Source organism: Armigeres subalbatus, chromosome 3 (genome assembly GCF_024139115.2).
Source record: "Armigeres subalbatus isolate Guangzhou_Male chromosome 3, GZ_Asu_2, whole genome shotgun sequence".
NCBI classification, from domain to species: domain Eukaryota; kingdom Metazoa; phylum Arthropoda; class Insecta; order Diptera; family Culicidae; genus Armigeres; species Armigeres subalbatus.
In genome coordinates, this window is record NC_085141.1 from 270747322 (window position 1) to 270768184 (window position 20863).

General features: G+C 41.7%; 1 protein-coding gene across 1 annotated transcript in view; it reads left to right on the plus strand.

Moving 5' to 3' along the window:
* Positions 1–20863, plus strand: part of LOC134219731 (uncharacterized) — a 364672-nt gene that overhangs the window by 38510 nt on the left and 305299 nt on the right. The gene's annotated exons all lie outside the window — the stretch shown is intronic.

A 20863-nucleotide genomic window follows, 5' to 3' on the forward strand; every position in this document is an offset into this window, starting at 1 on the left:
TTTGCACAATTTCCTACGTTATCCGTGCGACGAAGGAAAATCCAGTTCGTTCACTGCTGTAGAAGACGCGCCACACCGTCACCAAAATCAACGTATTTCACTGATTTTCACCGCACTTTTTCACATAAATTTCTCACTGCGCACTAAATAAAAGCAATGTTTATTGCTGAAGTGAAAACTAATTGAAAAATAACTATTGGAAGGCGTTCAAATGATCTGTTTTTTTTTTTCAAACTTTAGAGCGTTTGAAATTTATTTTCTTCGTCGCCTTGTTTATAGTCGAAAAACGCGTTGCCAAACTGGCGGTTTGAACTGAAATAATCTTATGTTACACATCTGATAATACATCATGCAGTCAATAAAAGTAGGTTTTTCAATTATTTTCCGCTAGCGTAATAAAAGTAAAGTCTTCCAAATAAATATTTTTCATGCACACTCGTCATTCATACTAAAATTTTCTACTATTCCAAAAGTTTGAAACAGGAGAAATAATTTCATAATAGAAATTTGCTGGCAGCACTACCCACGTACATGTTAAGCATGTGTGTTAGTTGTTCGACAGACTGAGGCATTTGACTGAATGGCAGCACAATCAAAACCATTTTTATGCGGTCGAAATGGGATTGCACTAGGAAATTTTTATTAATAAATAAACTTTCAAATTTGACTTTCAAAACTGACCGAAATGATAGTTATTCTGCATGAAGTCACAGATAAGTCATCCAGTTATCCAAGAAATGGCTTGAGCTCAGGAACAAAGATTTGCAGTCCTGTTTTAAGTATGCCTCATGCTCCTTGTGGTACAGAGAAAGGATACGTAGATGATCAATTTTCCGATTTCAAATATGGAACATGCTCTCTGTAGTACAAAGAACAGAATGTGTTCTTAGCATATGTTCTTGGTCATCCAAGAAATCTCTGGAGTAAGGCTTTTCGATCTACACGCGTAACTAAAGATCAATTTTCCGGTTTCAAATATGGTACATGCTCTCTGTAATACGAAGAATGGAGTGCGTTCACAGCATATGTTCATGGTCATCCAAGAAATCCCTGGAGTAAGGCCTTTCAATCTACACACGTAACTAAGGATTAGTTTTCCCGTTTCAAATGTGGTACATGCTCTCTGTAGTACAAAGAACAGAATGTGTTCTAAGGCATATGTTCACGGTCACCCAAGAAATTCCTGGAGTAAGGCCTTTTGATCTACACGCGTAACTAAAGATCAGTTTTCCGGTTTCAAATATGGTACATGCTCTCTGTAATACGAAGAATAGAGTGCGTTCACAGCATATGTTCATGGTCATCCAAGAAATCCCTGGAGTAAGGCCTTTTGATCTACACGCGTAACTAAGGATTAGTTTTCCGGTTTCGAATATGGTACATGCTCTCTGTAGTACAAAGAACAGAATGCGTTCACATCATATGTTTTTGGTCATCCAAGAAATCTCTGGAGTGAGGCCTTTCGATCTACACGCGTAACTAAGATCAGTTTTCCGGTTTCAAATATGGTACATGCTCTCTGTAGTACGAAGAATAGAGTGCGTTCACAGCATATGTTCATGGTCATCCAAGAAATCCCTGGAGTAAGGCCTTTCGATCTACACGCGTAACTAAAGATCAATTTTCCGGTTTCAAATATGGTACATGCTCTCTGTAGTACAAAGAACAGAATGCGTTCACAGCATATGTTCATGGTCATCCAAGAAATCCCTGGGGTAAGGCCTTTTGATCTACACGCGTAACTAAAGATCAATTTTCCGGTTTCAAATATGGTACATGCTCTCTGAAGTACAAAGAACAGAATGCGTTCACAACATATGTTCTTGGTCATCCAAGAAATCCCTGGAGTAAGGCCTTTCGATCTACACACGTAACTAAAGATTAGTTTTCCGGTTTCAAATATGGTACATGCTTTCTGTAGTACAAAGAACAGAATGTGTTCACAGCATATGTTCTTGGTCATCCAAGAAATTCCTAGAGTACGGCCTTTCGATCTAAACGCGGAACTAAAGATCAATTTTCCGGTTTCAAATATGGTACATGCTCTCTTCATAATGGGTACATTACATATTCAGAACAGGCCTTTGGCTCGTTGGTTACGCGTGTCGACCTGAAGGCCTCAACTTCAGGTATTTCTTGGATATCCGCGAATGGCGTTCATACGCAGATTCTGTTATATGTACCACAATGGGTACATTACATTTACAAAACAGGCCTGTAGATCATTGGTTACGCGTGTCGACCTGAAGGCCTTCACTTCCGGCATTTCTTGGATAACGGTGAAGATCTGCCATACGCAGGTTCTATCATATGTACCACAATGGGTACATTACATTTACAAAACAAGTCTGTAGATCATTGGTTACGCGTGTAGACCTGGAGGCCTTTACTTTAGCCTTGATATTGCTCGCTTGATCAATTTGGGATCACTTAACTTAACTGACTCCAATTCTTCTCGAAACACCAGGTTCAGTACTCTTTGATCTATAACAATTACATCTTCCCTCACTGGCCCATAGTCCCTGATATGCAGATCCAAGAGTTTGTCCACTCCAACATACATATCCATGTTCTCGACAGTGTAGGTTAGGTAGCACATCTTTTTGCTTGTTGAGGTTGCCGAACCCTTAGATTATAAACACGCGCAGCATCGGAATATGCCTTTTCGAGATTCTTACGCACGACGGTGAACAATTTCGGGTTTTCTTTACAGATACGACTGAGACGTGCTTCGACTGATATTTCATCCTCATTCTCAAAACTCTCGTGCTCGGTACCGTTAAGGACCACTTCCTCTCCTTTCGCGACGCGGAAAGGTGTGAATCCGATTGAGGAGTGGACTGTCGAGTTTATTACGACTTCGACATCTGATAATCGTGTATCCCATTCGCGTTGGTTATCGCGTGCGTACGAGCGAATGGATGTGTTTATGGCACGATTCTTCGGGCCCCACGTTGGGCGCCAGTATAAGACTCAATTATTTGGCCCCGGAACTGCTCAGTGCCGGTAGGGCACTGTCCTCAACCCCAAGCCGCTGGTCTCGCCACGGCATCTAAGGGGGGCCGGGCACAGAAGGCCTCTTTAAGCTCTGGGTCTCAGGACGATCTGACGTAAAGGAGCTTTCGGAGCGTGAGAACCCTATCGAACGAGAATTATTTGTAATTACCTTTTTATTATTCAGAAATGGATGGTTGACAGGGTGGTCGGCATATACGGCTAGCGGATGCGGCCGATGAGTACCGTACCGGCAACTTAGTCAAGGCTTGTGGTAGATACTGAGGGTCTCCTGTTTTTGTGAAGCAGAACGCAGTTAAAAAACCTAATGCCTTCCACTCTTCTCGTGAAAATCCTACCTCTTCAGTCAACATTGTGGGATTTTTTGGAAAAAAGGCATCTTGGGCCTCTTCATGAGTAACTTGGTCTCTATTTGAATAGAAGTTCACTCCCTCGTCTGGTTTATTCTTGTAATCTCCAAATGCGAAGTGGACATTATCTATGGACAGCAGGGGTAAACAAATCGCTGCCAAGCTGGCTGCTCCCTTCTTAGACTCGAATGAATACTTGTACTGCTTACCCTTGATATGGTTTCCAGAAGCATCGGGCTTCCCGGTCTGATAAAGCTCGAATGCTTCCATCAAGTTCTTAGGCATCATTATTTTGCATTCAGGTGATGCGATAACCAAGCCTTTAGTCTTAAAGGCCGCAAGACTGTCTGAAGATAATGTTTGTGGCCCCAATGACGAGACTCTGTTCTGTAGCCCTGTTTAGTCTGTTTAGTAGCCCTTGATATTGCTCGCTTGATCAATTTGGGATCACTTAACTTAACTGACTCCAATTCTTCTCGAAACACCAGGTTCAGTACTCTTTGATCTATAACAATTACATCTTCCCTCACTGGCCCATAGTCACTGATATGCAGATCCAAGAGTTTGTCCACTCCAACATACATATCCATGTTCTCGACAGTGTAGGTTAGGTAGCACATCTTTTTGCTTGTTGAGGTTGCCGAACCCTTAGATTATAAACACGCGCAGCATCGGAATATGCCTTTTCGAGATTCTTACGCACGACGGTGAACAATTTCGGGTTTTTTTTTTTTTTTTTTTTTTTTTATCTTTATTATAGAGGTTTGCAGCCCTAGGCTGGCTCACCTCTTGGGTTTTCTTTACAGATACGACTGAGACGTGCTTCGACTGATATTTCATCCTCATTCTCAAAACTCTCGTGCTCGGTACCGTTAAGGACCACTTCCTCTGTGAATCCGATTGAGGAGTGGACTGTCGAGTTTATTACGACTTCGACATCTGATAATCGTGTATCCCATTCGCGTTGGTTATCGCGTGCGTACGAGCGAATGGATGTGTTTATGGCACGATTCTTCGGGCCCCACGTTGGGCGCCAGTATAAGACTCAATTATTTGGCCCCGGAACTGCTCAGTGCCGGAAGGGCACTGTCCTTAACCCCAAGCCGCTGGTCTCGCCACGGCATCTAAGCGGGGCCGGGCACAGAAGGCCTCTTTTAGCTCCGGGTCTCAGGGCGATCTGACGTAAAGGAGCTTTCGGAGCGTGAGAACCCTATCGAACGAGAATTATTTGTAATTACCTTTTTATTATTCAGAAATGGATGGTTGACAGGGTGGTCGGCATATACGGCTAGCGGATGCGGCCGATGAGTACCGTTAAATTGTGGATGACGATGGCGGCTGTTGATAGCGGCCGACGAAGGCCACATCCGATGGCAACTGTTGATGGCGGCCGGCAAATGCGGCTTGAGTGTGGCTGGCGAGTACCACTAGCGATGGAGCCGGTAAAGGCGGACCGAGTGTGGCTCACGAATGCTGCGGACGAGGGTGGCGGGCGATAGTGACCGTTGAGGGTGGCTCAACCAGGTATGGTAGGTAAAGGTAAAAGGGACCAGGTAAAAAACGTCTCGCCTCTACTACAGTTAGTCACCAACTGCCTTCACCTCGAACTTTTCCCGAGACCGGTGGGTGACCACGGTTACCTTTCGGCTTTAAACGCACGTTCCTCATTTCCGATGCTCTCTCCGATATCACCCATTGAAGATGAGTGTCCGTCCGACACTGCGTTTTCTAATGTCGACCACCCCATTCAAACTGACCGTTTATCTACTTGTCCCTAATATAATAATAATTAAACTAATTTCTCACGCTCGGTATCAAACAAAACATAACAAATGTTACCTTGTGGTAACACTCTTTACAACATTATTTTTTCGGAATATTCGAATATTTTCTGGTACAGTTATCCTAGATTTGCTTACTTTGAGCAATCTTTTATGAATTGCCACCATGTGCGACCCCAAATGGCTGGAGCGATATAGTTTGTGGATATAGAGTGATACCAGTTCACCATGGATGAGTGTGCATGTCACGGAGATTTGACAAGAAGAGTCATGGATTGCTGCTCACCGCTTGATATGGTAAATCTATAAACACATGCTGATGGCAACTCACTCAAAATCTACAGCTACATAGTTATCAATGACTTTGCTGGGACCCTAAAAATGTTGTTTTGAAAGCATTTGGTTTAGAAAACTGGAAATTTGTCAGTCAGGATGCTTGAGAAACAATTTGAACCAGACATATGTATTCATCTTGTAATAAACTTTCAGTATACTTTGCAAAGGGAGCAACAAATTGTTCCTCACTGGAAAAAGAATTCTATGAAGTAACAAGTAGTATTAACTTGATAGATATTCTCTTGTCCGGTACTGCGTCTACCTTCCAAAAAAGTACTGCAATTCCAGCTTTACATGCGAAAGTCACATTACATGCTACGTCCAGCTGATTTAGACAACAAATAAACAAGCCATACTAGATTAGATGGAAGTGCTCTTATGTGTTATGAAGACGGCGACGAAACAGGTACATAGAGGTATGGATTTTCAGCAGATTTTTTATGTGTTTTCTCCACGAAACCGTGTGATATACTCGACAAGCCCGTCGTATTGTATTAGCTTGATTGGACCATCGCGAAGCGAATGTGATCAAAGTCATAATGATAAGAAGGAATGCTATGAGTGACAGAAAAATGAACGAAGAAGGTTAACATGTGCACAAGGATTATATGTGAGTAAACTCAATAAATGTGCATTTACTGAATTTATGAAGTCAGACGGATTTTGAAGCGATGATGAGATAACACTTGCCAATGAACCGTAAATAATACATTAATATGATGATGATTACCAACTAAATGTAATAAGTAATAAGGCTTGTTCTAGAATGGAAACTCTTGATTTTGACTGAACTTTTTTTCAAAGTGTCAAAAGTTATATTTAGATCTTTTCGCCGTAAGTCAGTTACCATTGTTCAGTCTTAAATATGAGAATTTACATAATTTTATTATGTTATAAATATCTCTATCAACATATGGAATATGAAAATTATTTCGAAACTTGTTCATAATACTATTCCCAAGAGTGATTTATTCTATTTGAAATAAAATTGATTCCTTTTGATATGAATAACATGAAAATGTTAGAATTCAACTAAATAGCTGGCGTGACTGGCTTTCTAACATTATAGTTTTTTAGTGCATATGCCGTATGTCATACGGTTTCAATCAGTCAAACATTTCATTTGCTTTTCTACTCATAAACGTTTTCATTATAAACATATGATAATATATAACAAAATCAAGCATATTTCTTGTAAGATAGAAACAATCCAACGATTCTAGTCTTCTCAGCCAAAGAATTAATTTAGAGACAAATAGACTGACATAGGCTTTCGCCGGTTCAGGATTTTCAAAGTTGTTTTAATTAGTTATGTGCTTTATAATACAAGTTGAAAACACTTCGTCGCTACTCAATATAATGAATGAAATATCCGGTGTTCTGCTAAACATTTGCATTCCTCCGTAGTTTTTAAAAACAAATCTTATCGAAATAAACTTAACGAATGAAATCGAATCTGAATTATGGAAGTAGACATTGTATAGAAGAATGTAGGAATAGAGCTCGATGACATCGATATTTGCATACATAACATACTCAACCGACGATTCCAATCGGCATTGAAAACAGTAGATGGTTCATTTCATTAATCTAGGAAGAAACAACAGCATTAGGAGATAAACTGTAGAGTAATAAGTTCGTCCATCGATTGGTGCAACAGTCCAACTGTAGTGGCTTTATACATAAATACTCGATCCGAAATTTTTGAGACACAGAAGGCACATCCAACCAGTTTTTAATGCTTCTTGTCAGCAAACTTTTCGCCCAAATTCTACTCGTTTCTAGCATTGTGATACACAATAAAATCAACACTTTTGCTAATACTATTGATTTAACATTCGTTTGATTAAAAAAAAGTTTATTTGAAAGAAAGAACTTCACGTTAAATAAGTTTTACTATTGTGGAATTGATGCATTTTATTCATAATTAAAAAATCACTAATAAGGTGAACAATTTCACATTAGCGTGTATATTGAAACCGCCCAATACTATTTCCTGTTGTATTATTGTTATTCTTTTTCTCAGTGCATTACAAGTTTGTCTGCTTCCGTAACAGTTCAAATAAAAAATAAGTTTGCGTTCTTTTTATTTAACTCGGTATTTTTATTGTCCGAAACAAGTCCGCCCAATAGGTTCTGGGCCCAGGAACGATTCCTGGTCGCGTGTCGTTTGTTTAAAGTTCGGGAGTTAAAAATGTCGGTTCATGATCGGGAAGAAAGCCGCGTGGCAGTTTTCGACGCCACCAACTTTGTTGCGTGGAAGTTCCGGATGCTCACTTTGCTGGAAGAGCATGAGGTGGTAGATTGCATCGAGACGGAACAAGGGGATGTGGCGGAGCTGAAGGTGGATCCGAGTGATTCGGCGGATGTACGACTCCAAAAGGCGAAGGCACTTGAAAAACGACAGAACCGCGAACGAAAGTGTAAGTTGATGTTGGTGGCACGTATTCACGATGATCAACTAGAGCACCTGCAGGGGCGTAGAACCCCAAAAGAGATGTGGGATGCACTCGTGCGGATTTTCGAACGGAAGAGTGTGGCGAAGCGCCTTCACTTAAATCGACAGATGGACGAGCTAACGTACACAGAAGGGCCGCTGCAGGATCACTTCATCAAGTTCGATCGATTAATTCGCTTGTATCGCAACGCTGGCGGTCAAATGGACGATATAGACATTGTTTGCCGTTTGCTCCTGTCGCTAGGATCCGAGTACGATGCAGTGGTAACCTCAATCGAGTCGCAGCCGGAGGATCAACTGACTATGGATTTTATTAAGTGTCGGCTGCTCGATGAGGACATCAAAAGAAAAAGTACATCAACGTGTGGGAGTGTCAAAAGTGAAGCAGCAGCTTTTACGGGCGGAGCCACTCGGAAGCCTACAAAGAAGAAAATATTCAAGTGCTTCGGCTGCCAGAAGGATGGCCATAAACTGGTGGACTGCCCGGAGAGGAAGAAGGTTGAACGAAAATATTCTGGAAAAGCGCATGTAGCTGAGAAAGATGATGACGGTGTGATGTTCCTGACGAGTGATAGAATACCAAGCAAGCAAAGCAAGATCCAATGGTTTATCGACTCGGGTGCCACGGAACACATTTGCAATGATAAGCGATTGTTCTTGAAGCTGGTTCCTTTGGAGCAACCGATGCGGATCGCTGTTGCAAAAAGTGGAGAGTGGGTAACTGCCAGGTTTACTGGTAACGTTCCGGTGCTGATTCCGGAATCAGCAGAGTTTTTGTGGAGAGGCAGTCCAGACCGCAGCGTTCTGATGAAAGCAAAATTGCGAGTGTTTGGATCCGTGGCCTACTGCCACATTCCCAAAGAGAAGCGGCGTAAACTAGACGAGAAAAGTTGGAAAGGAGTTTTTGTGGGTTATGGAACGAATGGTTATCAGGGTTCGTAATGCTCACTCAATCTCAGGAGCACATGATTTTCCCTCACGAAAGTTTTCGGGGAGAAACCGCTTTTCGGGAAAGAAAAATAGCCTGGAGAGTGATAACAATTTTTCGCTCACTTCGATTGCCGCTAAACGTTGGTTTGCTCTTTTTCTTTGATATTCGAATCTTTTCGTGGCATCATCAATGCAAATGGTAGTAGCTTATGTGGAACAAATAACTTAACGCTTTCATACAGATAGCGTGGTGGTGTGGCTAAAGTAAGCGCATCCCAACAGCTATTATTGTTACTATTCTGGGTTCGAATCCCGGCGCGGTCATACAATTTTGTAATTGTTCTGCGATAATTCTCGCGAAAAGTGAGTGAGAGGTAAAAGTAATGAAACGAAAAAGGATTTTCATCTAATAGGCAAGAATTTCGTTCATCTTCCAATGCTAATTCTAGAGAAAAGATTGATGGGTGAAAGATGATCCTCAACATAAACAACGAAACAAGATTTTCCCTTGGCCCGAAAAACGATTGCTTTGGTTTCATTGAAACGAAAAGTCGAAACCCTGATGGTTATCGAATTTGGAAGTATGAGGAAAACAAAATCGTAACTGTTCGGGATGTAATTATCGACGAAAGTTCAAAAGTGAGTAATATTGGGAAGAAGCAGAAAAAGGAAGAAGAAATGTGGAGTGAAAATGTGATCGGGCCACCAATAGTTAATGAAGAAGAAGAAGACGATGGTGATTACAATGAAAGTGATATAGAACTTGAACCTGAACAATTGGTTGAACAAGACGATGAATCTGACGGATTCGATTCATGCGATGATACTTTGACGGAAGGAATAGTAGAAGAAGCAGCTGAGGGCGGGTCATCCAATGCAACATCTTCAAGACGTGTTGTGAAGCCTCCAATCTGGGCTAAGGATTACGATATGACATTCGCTGGTGTAGCCCTTGGTGCGATGGAATATGTTGAAAACCTTCCACACAGTATCGAAGAGTTGAAGAAAAGAGAAGATTGGCCGAAGTGGCAAGTGGCGATACAGGATGAAATCGATTCTCTGCAACGGAATAAAACCTGGACGCTAGAAAAACTTCCGAAGGGGCGTAAACCAGTTTCGTGTAAGTGGGTGTTCCGGGTGAAACCAGGTGAAGGAGGAAATCCGGATCAATATAAGGCTAGGCTTGTTGCGAAAGGTTTCAGCCAACGTTATGGATTTGACTACACGGAAACCTGTTCGCATGTAGTAAAGTTGGACACATTGCGTACCATGTTAGCTGTTGCAAATCAAGAGAGGATGTTTGTGCACCAGATGGATATTCGTACAGCATTCCTCAACGGTGACCTAAAAGAGGAGATTTTTATGTCTCAACCGGAAGGCTTCGAAGAGGGAATAGATTTGTTTTGCCGTTTGCGTAAATCACTATATGGTCTTAAACAGGCGTCCAAGGCCTGGAATGATCGTTTCCATCGCTCCATTGCTACGCTAGGGTTCAAGAGGTGCGAAAGTGATCAGTGTCTTTACTGGAGAGGCGAGAACAACAACAAGATTTTTCTGATCCTGTATGTGGATGATATTTTGGTGATGGGTCATAATTCGAAAGAGGTACAGATTGTCAAGGCTTGCTTGTCAAAGGAGTTTGGCATGAGTGACCTAGGCGAGGTCACTGGATTCCTTGGTATGCGAATCGAAAGGGACATAGACAAAAGGATCCTGCGTATTAGTCAACGGCGATATCTTGAAGCTTTGTTGAATCGCTTCAACATGACGGACTGTAAACCAAGCAAAGTGCCAATGGAGTGTCGCCTGAAACTTGAAAAGGGAGAAGAGTCGTGCCGTACATCGAAGCCGTACAGAGAGCTAATAGGCTGCTTGATGTACGTAACATTGACAACTCGTCCGGATCTTTGTTCATCGGTCAACTATTACAGCCAATTTCAAAGTTGTCCAACCGAGGAACACTGGACACATCTCAAAAGACTTCTTCGGTACATTAAGGGTACTTTTGATCTCGGCCTTGAGTACAGAGGTGATGATAAAGCAGAGATCATTACAGCATACTGTGATGCGGATTGGGCGAACAGCATCATAGATCGGCGCTCAGTGACAGGATATGTCTTCAGAGTTTTTGGAAATGTAACGACTTGGCTGACCAGAAAGCAACAAACGATGTCATTGTCGTCTACGGAAGCTGAGCTGGTGGCACTCAGTACAGCAGTTTGTGAAGGAGTTTGGGCTGATTCGATTGATTGAAGAAATTAGATACCGACCATCTTTTCCGGTAACGTATTTCGAAGATAACCAGTCAACCATCAAAGTGGTGAGTGATCCAAAGGACCATGGCAGGTTGAAGCATGTTGACGTAAAGCTGCATTACATCAGAAGTTTGATTCAGCAGGGGCGTATCAGAGTGGAGTACATTCCAACAGATCAGCAAATAGCGGACATCATGACCAAATCCTTGCCAAGTGGGCCGTTTTGTCGACTGCGAGAGGAACTAAACCTCTCCGTGATAAGAAATTGAGCAGGGGTAATAAGGTGAACAATTTCACATTAGCGTGTATATTGAAACCGCCCAATACTATTTCCTGTTGTATTATTGTTATTCTTTTTCTCAGTGCATTACAAGTTTGTCTGCTTCCGTAACAGTTCAAATAAAAATAAGTTTGCGTTCTTTTTATTTAACTCGGTATTTTTATTGTCCGAAACAAGTCCGCCCAATAATCACTTTAATAAAGAAATTAATAAAAATATTGTGGTATATTGGTATGTTGCATCTTAAGCGACACATTCTGACTAGCCTGACTGACTTACTAGCCTGTCAGCCTGTGCAGACAATTGACCAGCTTGTCATCTTAATGAGTTCTGCTCCGACACCGTCCTTACCAGCTGTTTTATTGTTCTTGAGCTGTTGGATGACATCATTAACTTCTCTCAAGGTGTGGGCTTGTTGATTTCCATCGTCCGCTGAACTGACGTAGTCGTCTCTTCCGCTGCCTTACCCTTCACTGCCTGTACTCTCAGCGCCATTTAGGTGTTCCTCGAAGTGCTGCTTCCACTTTACGATCACCGCACGCTCGCCCGTCAAGATGCTCCCATCCTTATCCCTGTACATCTCGTTTCGCGGTACGAAGCCTTTGCGGATGCATTGAGCCTATGAGCTTTGAACCAAGCAATCGTTTCGTCGACCTTGAACCAACCCATAGGTACCCACCGTTGCTCTCCGATGCGTCGTTAATGGCTGCTTTAACTGTACTCCAGCAGTCATCAAGAGGGGCCGCATCGAGCGTTCTGCGCGTATGCAGTGGCGACCAGCTGGCTTCAGTCGCTCTATGTCGTACCGATGATGGTTTAAGGTTTAACCATCACCAAATAGTGGTTAGAGTCGATGTTAGCGCTACGATATGTCCTGATGTCGATAATGTTGGAGTAGTGCCATCCATCACTGTGAATGGCAATTTTTTCTTCTTTATTAGAGTGATTTTTTCGTTGAGTGAAGTTCATCACTTGGATGGCCATTAGAGTGATTCAAATTTTGACTTTTTTGCCCCCCGATGCTTAAACGATTGCATTTGCCATTTTAATAATACTCCTAAAGTTTTAGCAATTTTGGATGTAATTTGACTGTGCACACATCATTTGAAGTTTGTATGGAAATAACTGTGAAAACTAACCTTCATGTGGAAGACCGTTCCGTGAGGTGGCCCATGAACTATTTATATATAATCAACACATTTCCTACACAGAATACTTCTCAAGCTGAAAGGCAGTTGTTGTTGCGAAGCGATTTCTAGTTTGGAAGCAAAGTTATGAAGAAAACAAAAATGCTCATTATTGATATTGATGTTATTATTTTACGTGTTAAATTGAATTTCCCACGATTCAGTATTTACCTAATAACTTTTCTTGTGATCATCAAATCGTTTCGCAACAAAAACGGCCTGTTTCCTTGTAAAATTTCTCATGTTGCCGAAGTACTCATATGTTTTTAGAGCTTAAAGGGAAGCGTTGGGGAACGGTTTTCGGGAAAGTTACTGTTTTTATAGCAATTTTCATACAAACTTCAAAACGCGCGTGCTCACTCAATTTACTTCCAAATTAGCTAAAAATTTAGGTGGGTTAATAGAAAGGCAAATGCAATCGTTTAAGCATGGGGGAGCAAAAGAGTCAAAATTTGAATCATTCTAATGGCCATATTCTTGGAGCTGGCGAAACCAATAAGTCGTAGGCCGTTTCCGTTCGCCAGTCGGTGGGCACTGAACTGAACCAATATTCGGTCTACACACCTCCTCTTGGTCAACCAGAGCGTTTAAATTTCCTAGCTTGATTTTCACATCGTGGCTTGGGCAGCTGTCGTACTCACGATCGAGCACTGAGTGGAATGCGTCCTTATCATCATTAGTGCATTCTGAGTTTTGGAGCCATGGACGTTGATTATGCCAAAGTTGATGAACCGGCCTTTGATCCTCAACCTTCATATACTCTCATTGATCGGCTACCACTATGAAAGCTGTTCCCAGCTCGTTGTGTTGCCGCAGCTCTGGTAGATGGTATGATTTCCTCTAAACGTTCGCACCATTGATCCCTTCCAACAAACCTCCCGCAGCGTTACGATGCCGCATCCGTGGTCCTGAAGCACATCGGCAAGTATGAACGCCAAGCGTGTGAACACCAAGCGGGGACAGCACAGATGAAATGTACCACAGCTTCGACGTACCGAATGTATTTAACATTATCACCCGCTGGTGCAGATTCAGTGTGCGCAAGGACTGCAGCCACATTTGCTGTGAAAACTTGCCCGCCAGCGCATCCCAGTTGAGTGCAGTCATCAGCCTAATCGAGTTGGCAAATGTAAAACCCAGAATTTTGACTACGTTAGATGTTTGTAGCCACTGGGTACAAATTTCGTTACCTCGAAACTGCGCCCGGGCTCGTGTCCCAGTGGGGGAAGACAGAGTCTGAGCGTTGGCGCTTTGTGATCTGTAAAACAACAGACGTGCGTGTTTGTCAGACTGCAGTTTGTCGCGAAGACCACGGCTCACTTAGATCCGATCGTGCATTTCGACAGACATAGGTAAAACCGGCATCACGTGGACATAACTTCTCCCATACAACATGTAGCAGCAGCTGCTGTACAGCTGTTTTGAGAGACGGACTGGTGTTCGGACTGGACGAATCACACGCACGCAGCACGCAATTGAAATCGCCAGCTACGATGACGTTCTCGGTGCGGTGGTGGAGATAATAGGCAAGCGTGCCATTGAAGAACTCCTCTCTAGCAGCGCACTGTGCAGTGCCGGAGGGAGCGTAGAAGTTGCAGATCGTAGTGTCGTGCACTCGCAGTGCTATTACTCGGCTGTCCATGCTCTTCTCCACGTGAGTGACATGGATGTGCTCCTTCACCGCAACAGCTGTGCCTCTCCTTTTGTGGTCTACATTCGCGAAAACGATAAAGTCACTCAAGGAAAGCTGTTCGTTCTCGACTTCCTGCAGACACACGATATTGGCAGATAAAAGTGAGGTTAAAAACGAAGGATCATCATTCGATAAATTGATGATTGACACGTTCTATGCACTGTTTCTTGTGCTTAAAATGGAAGAAAATGTTTGATAATGAAAACCCTGCTTTTATTCATACAATTAAAGTGACAAGAGAGCGTAAATTTTGATTCCAGCTTTGAAATTTTTCGAAACCTAACCTCACTTTTAATTGCCATTCGAGGTTTTGGCTGCTTATGAAGGTTCGGAGTGCGTTCAGTTTTGTGGGGTTCGTGATCGTGCCGATTTTGATGGATGCGAGGTTGTAAGACGTGAGAGCCATTTATGGAAAAATGTTCACATCCTGCTCGTCGTCACCGTCGTTGCATCGCTGTTTCTTGCCTGGCGGGCGTCCTCGGCTTCGGCTGCTTCTCGTCGATGTGGACGAATCGTCTATGTCGTTGCTGGCGGTTCGGTCTTTCGCAACGCGTTCGCTGGTTTTTTGAATATGTCAACCAAGAACCACTTCAGCGGTCTGTGGTTGTGTGCGCAATGACAACGATGTGCTGCGCGCGATTTGCGTTTGCAACGGGTTGGGAGACACCGTTCGTGCAATGGGCGCAGTCGGCTGGCTTGCAGTTGGGTTTATTGAGCCAAACGGTTCGGTCCAGTGTTGTAAAATGTCATTTGCATTCTTTTTCATAATTTTCCCAGAACTTTTTTCAGTAGTTAGCTATCAACTATCAAGTATGGCGAACTTACAGCGCTTAAATGTGGCTACAACTTTGTCTAACAAGAAATTGCTGTAAATATGTAATCTGGGGCGTGGGAGGCAAAATGTCATTCAAATGACATTATGTCAAATGACACGTGACATTTTGAAGAGATTTCACCCTCTAGCCTCAGATTTTATATTTAGAGTAATGTACCTTTGGACAAAAATATAGCACTACTCAAGCGTTATGCGTGCATCTAAAATTTTGAAGTAAATTTGGCTTCCGAAGAAAGTTAAGAACAAATAAGTCAAATGACTTGCAGATGACATTTTACAAGCCTGGTTCGGTCTGACTCGTCGGCTGTGGCAACTCGGGGAAAGCCTCCAGCGATGCTGGTGGTGGAGCGACAGAACGCTGACCGACCGGTTTGGCGCTCGGGGGTTTTGCACCGTTCGCCTTCTTCGGCGGTTGTCGTGGTCCAGTTTGCTACGCCACGTTCGCATAGCTCTTCTGGCAGCTTTTTGTTCTGGACACACGATATGCCAGCATGCGCTTGCTCTTTGCAGTATTTACAAGAGACGATATGTCCATCGATCGTTACCCACGAATCGATGTTTCGATTAGGGCTTCTAATTTTCCCGGGAATCAACTTCCCGGGAAACGGGAAATAAATCAGTAACTTCCCGGGATTTCCCGGGATCCTGGGAAATGAAAAAATATACGAAACTTACTCAAAATCGTTACTTATTTTTCGTTTAGAGTTGTTAAAATATCTGAGGAAAGTTTTCGTTGACCATGTCATAAACATCGATTGTCGCAGTGCTAGCACCTGCTCTCACTCAAGAGTAAGATCTGGAGTGTCCTGATGAATTCTTATATGTGCTATTTTCCATAAAGGGAAGATCCATAAAGTACGTCACGTAAAATTTGGCTATTTTAAACCCCCCTCCCCCCACGTACTTTGTGGATGGCCCCATAGGCCCATTCTGCCCTGATATGAGGGAAAATACTTTAGGACATTTTGTTCTATTATCAGAAGCATTCCAAAATCAATTATTCTGAATCATCCCCACATTTTGTTTTTCAATACGAACAATCTTCTGGTCAAGTTCAAGCGAATTACCGTTAAGATTTATACTACGAGCATTGAAAAAAAATTTTGGCCTTGAAGGTTTAAACAGATAAACAGATACCGTGGGGCATCGAAATCCGTACACTTAAGGGTCTGTTCAAATATTACGTCACGTGAAAAACGTTGTTTTTAAGAACCCCCCACCCCCTCGTAACAATCTGTAACAAAATTTAGAACTACCCCCACCCCTATGCGTAACGCGTAACAAACATTTTTTTTGAAAATATCTTGTTTTTAGTAGAATTCGAACCACGATACAATAAATTATTATTTTTTGTATATTTTATGCTATTTTGAAAACAATAACTATTATTTGAAAAATTCAAATATATTTTCTCAATTGTTACGCGTAACTATTTTTCGAAGGACCCCCACCCCTCATATTTTGCGTAACAAGTCGTAACAAAAATAAAACAACCCGCCACCCCCTATTGCGTTACGTAATATTTGAACAGACCCTAAGCACCTTAGTATATGAAAAAGTCATTAGAAAATATGAATCGAATGTAAATAAAACGTTTGTCATTGACACAGGCGCATGAAGGCTTCTACTTTTGAAGTGTTTCACATTTACTCATGAAAAACTACGAAAAACATGATAAAATAATGAATTAAATCAACTACTCCTGACTCGAAATCCGTCCACCGTGGAATTTCAAAGCCTTCTTTCCAATTCTTCCGTCCGTCAATCCGTCCACCGTGGAATTTCAAAGCCTTCTTTCCAATTCTATGCCCTAAAAGCTTTAATCTTCTTTAATTTATTGATATCTCATGAGGTGGACAGATTTCAGTGCTGTACGGATTTCGGTTCCGCACGGTAAATTGTTCTATCTTGAAGCACAAACGAAGATCTTTTAGATGAGCGCTCGATGGATTTACTTCAATTATCGTTGAAATTGAATAATTTTTTCGGCCAATTTTTGTCTCATTTAAAGAACAGCACCAAAATTGCATAAGGTATTTAATGTTTTAATGTGAGTTCATTATAATGCAATTATTGTTTTAACCTCACATTTAAGACTCAAAATCTGTTTGCCTTCACACTCTAATCTGTGTCCGGAATTGAAAACTAATCCATCATGATTTGGGAAAGCATCTGAAAAATTCAAATGAAATAGTTCAGACAAATGAAAACAAACGGGTGTTTGGAATATGAGTCTGTTCAAGAATGGAAACAAAATGGAATGTCTAAAAACCCCTCTGAAAATGATATGCTACCATACCTACCAAAGCGTGGAACAATTCTGTAGTTTCTTTAGATATTATTTCATTTCTCAATAAAATGGGGTGTAATCTATCTCGAAATCGAATTATGCTCTTGAAAATAAGTTATTTAAAAAATATAATTGATTTGCCGTAATTATTAGTCACCTTCATATTTGAAAAAATTAAAGAAAAATATAAAATAATTGAGTTTATTAATTTCCCGAGAAACTCGGGAGGCTCATGTATATTTCCCGGGAATCGGGAATCCCAGGAAATTTTTTTTCCCGGAAAATCATTTTTCTAAATGAAAGCCCTATTTTGGATGGACTAGCACTTCACCGAACGCACTCAAAAATTCCACGATTTTTTCTTCGGGGACGTTTTCTGGCAGGTCGTGTACTCTACACATCCATCATATTCCATGGTGATGCGAGACTTGTATTTTTCCCCGCATGTTCCACTTCATGCTTCTCGTCATGTTCTTGCACTATTCGTTGTGCGAGCGACGGGTTGTCAACCTTGACGAACGCACATAGTTCACCTCTGTGGCACTATAAAGCTATGTCCATTTAGAATCCGGAATCATTTATTGTATTGCAGCGGCACGGAAAGTGGCCGCTGCAAGAATTCTAATAATAATAATAATAAAAAATAGATTCGACCTCAACTGTAAGCCTTAAGTCATGTCAAGTACGAGACTCTCAAGACGGCCGTAATGGAATAAATTGTTTAGTACTAACTCTTATGATAGTTAAATACATCCCACTAGAAGAACTTAATTATTTTTTTAATTCCCTGTAGTCAAATATAATTAAAAGTCAATCAATGATATCGCCAAAAAACTACTTCACTCTATATTACATCGATTGAAAATTTGCTTCCTGTATTTATATTGATATGTTCAAACTGTTTCCGGACAACACAAATTGAGCCAAGTTGTCCGGATATCTTACATGTTCCGTAGGCTTTACGAGGAATATTTTTCCGTGACGTTACAACGCAAACTTCACCCAGGTGAAACTCAGGCTATTTACCACCGATTTTATTTCTAAAAGGTACTCTCCCAAATTTTATGCCGTCGACTAACACCAATTGCAAGGGAGTTCGTGGGCTAGTACCAGGCGGGTTTTATAGGCGAACGCTCTACCACGGACCAGGTGTTCGCCTTTCGCCAAGTACTGCAGAAATGCCGCGAATATAACGTGCCCACACATCATCTATTCATCGACTTAAAAGCCGCATATGATACAATCGATCGGGACCAGCTATGGCAGCTAATGCACGAACACGGATTTCCGGATAAACTGATACGGTTATTCAAGGCGACGATGAATCGGGTGATGTGCGTAGTTCAAGTTTCAGGGGCATTCTCGAGTCACCTTCGAAACGCGCAGAGGGTTACGGCAAGGTGATGGTATTTCGTGTCTGCTATTCAACATCGCTTTGGAAGGGGTAATACGAAAAGCAGGGATTAACACGAGTGGTAAAATTTTTAATAAGTCCGTCCAGCTATTTGGCTTCGCCGACGACATAGATATTATGGCACGTAACTTTGAGAATATGGAGGAAGCCAACATCAGACTGAAGAGGGCAGTTAAGCGGATCGGACTAGTCATCAGCATGTCGAGGACGAAGTACATGATAGGAAGAGGTTCAAGAGAAGACAATGTGAGCCACCCACCGCGAGTGTGCATCGGTGGTGACGAAATCGATCTGGTAGAAGAATTTGTGTACTTGGGCTCACTGGTGACTGCCGAAAATGATACCAGCAGAGAAATTCGGAGACGCATAGTGGCTGGAAATCATTCGTACTTTGGACTCCGCAAGACGCTCCGAACGAATAGAGTTCGCCGCCGTACCAAACTGACTATCTACAAAACACTCATTAGACCAGTAGTCCTCTACGGACACGAGACCTGGACGATGCTCGTGGACGACCAACGCGCACTTGGAGTTTTCGAAAGGAAAGTGCTGCGTACCATCTATGGTGGGGTGCAGATGGCGGACGGTACGTGGAGGAGGCGAATGAACCACGAGTTGCATGAGCTGCTGGGAGAACCATCCCTCGTTCACACCGCGAAAATCGGACGACTGCGGTGGGCCGGGCACGTAGCCAGAATGTCGAACATTAACCCGGTTATAATGGTTCTCGACAACGATCCGACGGACCCTCCGTAGACTGCGTGGTTGGCAACGTGTAGCCATGTACCGAGCCGAATGGAGAAGACTCTTATATGCCGCACAGGCTGACTAAATAATATTAATTTATTTCTATTACCACCAAAACAAAGCTTTTTTTTAGTACCAAGTGCTATATAATTAAAATCAAGGCTTATATGTACTTTTCATAAAATTTAAAACAGTCAATTTTTCGTGACGTAACAACGCCTTTTTGTGACAGATTTCACCTTGCCAAAATTCAGATTTATTAAACTTTCAATTCAAATTGGACCTTTCCGAAGAATTTGTCAAATTTACATTTTACCGCTAAGCCTTCAATTGCTTTTTATTTGTGCTGTTTTGACTTCCCTAATGAGCTTTTCTCGACACATTTTATAATAAACGAGAAAGGCATCATCACCACTAGGTGGATTAATCTGATTTTTTTTATTCATGATTGTGGGTATGCATTCGTTTCCGTGTACAAAGAAAATGTTGGGTTCGGCTAAACAAATGTCCAGCACTGTATTCGGATCATGAAAAATCCAATTCTTGAGTGGGTTGTTTGAAACCACTATTGGATTCGGTTGGGTAAAAAATTTCACTCTGGGTTGAGATGGTCGATGGTCAGAAATGCTATCGGATCTAGTCGAATCATGATAAACCACATTATGGAGTGTGCTGGATGATAGCCGGAATTGCCATTCGACCATTTGGATCGAGAAAAAATCAACTTTGCACATGTGACGATTGGGCAAATCAAGCATACGACAGATATTCAATTTGCAATGTTTTAATACAAAAACTTTTATGCAGATATTTTATTTAAATAATAAAAAATTATAACAATAATTGTCTCAAAATCTGAATTGTATATGCCAAATTCTCATACACACAAATAAAAATATGTTGTGATTTTAAATATATTTTCATGCACATATTTAGAGCTGCCAAAAATTTAACCTCTCTAGTTTTTGTCTATGTATGGGCAGCCATGATCGCATATTTGTAACACTCGCATTTTTGTTCATTTTGTAAAAAGTCTGTGAATCGTTCAGAAAGCTCAATTTACTGCATCTAATCCCACAACAGTAAAATAGGCTTTACTATCTTGCTTATCTGTGGTAAGCTGGAAATGATTGAGTTTGTGGGGAGAATTGACAAACGATTTACAAAATCAACCAAAATGCGAATGTTACAAATATGCGATCATGGGCAGTATAGCTATGTATGAAGCAGAGAAATCGGAAAGAATACATTTTTCCTGTTACGTCCCTTTCAAATGTTGGTCTAGATCAGTT